This window comes from Arachis duranensis, chromosome 6 (assembly GCF_000817695.3).
Source record: "Arachis duranensis cultivar V14167 chromosome 6, aradu.V14167.gnm2.J7QH, whole genome shotgun sequence".
Lineage (NCBI taxonomy): Eukaryota > Viridiplantae > Streptophyta > Magnoliopsida > Fabales > Fabaceae > Arachis > Arachis duranensis.
In genome coordinates, this window is record NC_029777.3 from 98,505,632 (window position 1) to 98,511,042 (window position 5,411).

Genomic DNA, 5,411 nt, shown 5'->3' on the forward strand with positions numbered 1-5,411 from the left:
TATACCTCCTACGTATACAAGTGTTTTTAGCTTATAAATTATACAAGTTAGTCCAAATAAAAAAAAAATACGTGTACTACACATTTTTACAATCGAGTATAAAAAAAATACGCGTACTACACATTTTTACAATCGAGTATAAATGCACGCGCTTTAATCAGCTGTTATGTTTTTCCAAAACACACTCAATATGACAGGCTTTTTCTCTTCTTCCTCAATCAAAACCCAAACCGTCAAGATTCAAACCACATTTGAAATAAACTACAATTTTAAAAAAACATTCCACCTCCTCGCGAAGAGTAGAAGAAAAGATACAAATCTCCATAAAAAATCACCGGAAAGAACGAAGAAATATTATTCAAGGTACTGTTTTACTGTTCTTCTAGGTTTTTTACATTTCTATTATATGAAATCGAAGCACTATATCGTCAGTATTTCTCTTTCTGTTTCACTGTTGTTGGTTTAGATCTCATATTACTGTTCTGATGACACTGTTCTTCGTTTACGCTATTTCACGTATTTCTAGTGAATGCTTTAACGTGTGTTTTGATCTGTTTTGGTACATGTTTTGTACATATTTACATGTTTTTTTAAGTAGGTTTGTGCATGCTTATATGAAAGACTCTTCCTCTTATATATATTAGGAGTTTTGAAGTCTAACTGGTATTGTTCTAATTGTGCTTGACCTTGTAGTGTCATTTTATATATGTTTGGTTGAATTGAATATGATTTTGAACTGATTTAATTTCGTTTAGTTGAAAAAACAAAATGTTTATGGGACTGATTTTGGGTGTATGTGGCTAATATTTAGGTGTATCTGACTGATATTTGGGTGTATGTCTCTGATTTTTTGGTGTATTTTTTATTTATTGACAACATCTCTTTTTTATTGTAGTAAAAAATGGCAAGCAAGAACTAAGGTGAAAAAAATACAATATAAGCACAAATATATGTCTTAGAACAAGTCAATTTTTTCTAATACAAATATATCTTATTTTAATGACTCTAATTTTGTTTTTTTTTTTACAGCAAACCAAAGACTTGAAGTGTGCCACCAGATTGTTGAGTGAAAAATTTGAAAATATGAGCGAGACAAAGAAAGTGATTATTCGGGAATTAGGTTTTGGTGGACTGATGCACATCCCGCCAATGAGGATGCATCACAAACTATTAAAGGAGTTGGCTAACTTCTTTAATTTGGATAAAAACACACTCGAAACAAGCTATGGTTCCTTTAAAGTTAAACCCAGCACAATAGGGGCTGCTCTTGATCTCAATGCATCAGATAACTGATTACAAAAAATCTCTATACTTCCATTCTTCGTAATATCTTATTCTGCTATCATGTAATCAAGAAATAAATATAGGTGTATATGAGTGATATTTGGGGTATTTTAAGTGATTTGCAGTCTAAATATCACTTATATACACCCAAATATCACTCATATACACCTATATTTGTTTCTTGATTACATGATAGCAGAATAAGATATTACGAAGAATAGAAGTACAGAAATTTTCTGTAATCAGTTACCTGATGCATTGAGGCCAAGAGTAGTCCCTATTGTGCTGGGTTTAACTCTAAAGCAACCATAGCTTGTTTCGAGTGTGTTTTTGTCCAAATTAAAGGAGTTAGCCTCATTGGGGGATGTGCATCAGTCCACCAAAACCTAATTCCCGAATAATCACTTTTTTTGCCTCGCTCATATTTTCAAATTTTTCACTCAACAATCCGGTGGCACACTTCAAGTCTTTGGTTTGCTTTAAAAGAAAAACAAAATTAGAGTCATTAAAATAAGATATATTTGTATTAGGAAAAATTGACTTATTCTAAGACATATTTGTGCTTATATTGTATTTTTTTCACCTTGGTTCTTACTTTCCATTTTTTACTGCAATAAAAAAGAGATGCTGTCAATAGATAAAAAATACACCAAAAAATCAGAGACATACACCGAAATATCAGTTAGATACACCTAAATATCAGCCACATAAACCCAAAACTAGTCCCATAAACATTTTGTTTTTTCAATTAAACGAAATTAAATCAGTTCAAAATCATATTCAATTCAACCAAATATGCATAAAATGACACTACAAGGTCAAGCACAATTAGAACAGTACCAATTAGACTTCAAAAAGATATTTAAGTTCAAAATGCCACTAGAAGCAACAGTCGCATGCCAAGTCTGACATATATACCCAAAAATCATTTAGAAGAGAAAGAGTTTCATGTAAGCATGCACAAACCTACTTAAAAAACATGTAAACATGCACAAAATATGTACCAAAACAGATCAAAACACACGTTAAAGCATTCACTAGAAGTACGTGAAATAGCATAAACGAAAAACAGTGTCATCAGAACAGTAATATGAGATCTAAACCAAGAAAAATGAAACAGAGAGAGAAATACTGACAATATAGTGCTTCGATTTCATATAATAGAAATGTGAAAAACCTAGAAGAATAGTAAAACAGTACCTTGAATAATGTTTCTTCGTTCTTTTTGGTGATTTTTTATGGAGATTTGTATCTTTTCTTCTACTCTTCGCGAGGAGTTGGAATGTTTTTTCAGAATTGTAGTTTGTTTTGAATGTGGTTTGAATCTTGACAGTTTGGGTTTTGATTGAGAAAGAAGAGGAAGAATCTATCATAATAAACGTGTTTTGGAAAAACGCAACAGTTGATTAAGGCGCGTGCGTTTACGATCAATTGTAAAGGAGTGTAGTGCGCGTACTTTTTCTTGGACTTGAAACAACTTGTATAGTTTATAAGCCAAAAAACTTTGTATATGTAGCAGGTCTGAAAAAAAAAAAAACAAGTTTATTAATTTTCAAATGTGCAACTGCCATCATTAATTGTGTTATTTAATTATGTCTTTTTTTATTAACACAAAATTTTATTTTTTATTAGACAAAGGAAACTTTAAAATTCATTTGATATGTATATGCATGCATAAAATTCTTTTCTTAGTAGTTGCGAGTATATAAATATTTTATGCAATTTCTATGGTAAAATTGTTTTATTATTGGAATTTAAAGTTAGGTCCTTAGCTTAGAGAGTGAAGATAACTACAATGCCTATCAATTAATATTTTAAAGAAACGTTTCATTATATGATATCTTCAGATGTAAGTTACATTTTTTGAATAACTACATAGGATGTAAGATAAATATATAAATACAATAGGATATGTCTTACACTCTTACGTGCACTTTGCTAAATTGCATTGAACACTTCAATTTAGCTCTACAGTGTCCTCAGAAATCACAATCCAATAATCAATTATTCAATCAACAATGACTTTACGAACATATTTGCAGATAACTATTGATTAAACATTCTTTGTTTACCCACAATATAGGAACAACAATATAAAAATATTTTGTTAGGGAAACAGCAAAATGGTTCTATGGTGTAGTGGTTAGCACTCTGGACTTTGAATCCAGCGACCTGGGTTCGACTCCCGGTAGGACCTATGTTTTCTGGTTGTAAAAGGGTTGTATGTTTTTTTATCAGAAAATATTTAAAACAAGCTTTATTCTCATATAAATTAACCACAGTAAGAAACTGAGAATAGAACTAGAATCAGAAGAATCTGGAAAAGTATAAAATAAGTGAAGTAAAAAAGAGAATATAATCAAATTATTTTTCAACTTTGTTATTCTATGATTAAAACGAAATAAAATTCCTTTCAACTCACTTTTAAATAAGATGAGCGGATATTTATATAGAACAAAATTTAAACTAATACATTATTTTCAAGAGTTCATACATAATTTTTTTTTGTCAAAATTTCTACATATTGAGCAAAAGAAAAGAAGGAAAAAATGTTCATCTCTGTAAACAATCTGGCAATCGTTTTATGCAATTACTGAGTATTGACTATATGGGCATGCAATCAAACATTTTGCTATAGTGATTTATTAAATTAAGCTTACTTGATGTTTCCTGTTGGTGATTGAATTATGTAAGGTAATAGCCGTTGAATTTGTTGTTCCAATGTGTTCGTACCTGAACTGAGGTTATGAACTTATGAGATTTGGAGATTTTATTTGGCGCAGCGTTGTCTTGTCTTCGAATCGGATGGATTATTTATAAAGACACTCCGATGATTAAGTTAATAGTATTTTTTTGGGTATCGAAATGATCAGATCTCTACTTGCTAGGTTCTCTTCCCCTTTTATTCCGTTTTCGATATAACGCTTTTAGGCATTTATTGTCTTCAATATACGTTTTAAATGCCATGGTGTGGTGGTTTATTCCGTAACGTATTATTGTTGGATTAATATGAATTAAAATCTTGATTCTTGTCCAGAACACAATGATTATAATGCTAAGCTATTGGATTCCTAGTGATTAGAGTAATCAAAAGCGGATTATGTGCTCAAGTTGAAACAAAGATTGATAATTAGTGCTAATAAGTTTTATGACATTTTAGTTTATTAGGATTAAAAATCCAGAACCAAATCTAGCTAATTTGTTAGAGTTCTATGTGTTACAAATAAAATCTTGTATCATTTCTTAACATCGATGTCATTTGGAAATTTAACTGTAACAATTGATGCTGCAGCGTTCTGTGCTTTTCGCCTTCTTAGTACTTTGTTCTAGCGACTCCGACAAGTTATAGATTGCGTAATTCGGATCTCTTTTAGTACCTTATGATGACAATTTTAGTATAACACGTTGTATAAACTTTATGGAGGCTACGATATTAATAAGATGTACAATTACTAAAACCTTGATACTAGGTGACTAATTATTCTCGTACCTTAGTAAAAGTCTTGGAATATGTTTACATTGATAATCAGGGAGAAATTAATGGAAATGTCTTTATGTACGAGGCTTAGCATTTTGGCCTTAAGGTTGATTGAAAGATTAAGGTATGCCACGAAGACTTAAAGAATGTCAAGCACGCTGAAGAAATAATTCTTGATATTTAAAAGGAATTGAATGTGGTTATACTTAAAGGAAGAGCTTTAACCTTTGCACTTTTTGGAAATAGGGTTATTAATTGGCTAATTCGGTCAATTTAGAGTTTAGACTCTGTCCGCCTAAACTAGCATTCTAGCTGTCTAGCAAGTTAAACTAGTGAATCCTATCGTATGTCAAGTAGTTTCAGATTTTTAATTGTATGCCTTACCTATTGATTCGTTTGTTTATTTTTTTAAAAAAGAATTTGGCAAAAGGCCAATTTTATTTTTTTTAAAAAATACCCTTAAACAGACACGTTTGTTTTGAAACCTTTAACTAAAGGCCTGTTTTTTTGTCAAGGTTAAATATGTGTATTAGTTGGATTGGATACTTGGATTGAAATTGAGCTAATACAAAATTACCAAAACCCAATAGATGGACTTCTGGTTTAGATTTTGAATTGATCCATTTAACCATAGTTATCTAACCATTTT

General features: G+C 30.6%; 1 non-coding gene across 1 annotated transcript; it reads left to right on the plus strand.

Annotated features, from left to right (window-relative positions):
- The first annotated feature begins 3,409 nt into the window (after positions 1 to 3,409).
- On the plus strand, positions 3,410 to 3,481 carry TRNAQ-UUG (transfer RNA glutamine (anticodon UUG)). Its single transcript has one exon. It is a non-coding gene; the product is annotated as a tRNA-Gln (tRNA).
- The last annotated feature ends 1,930 nt before the right edge of the window (positions 3,482 to 5,411 follow it).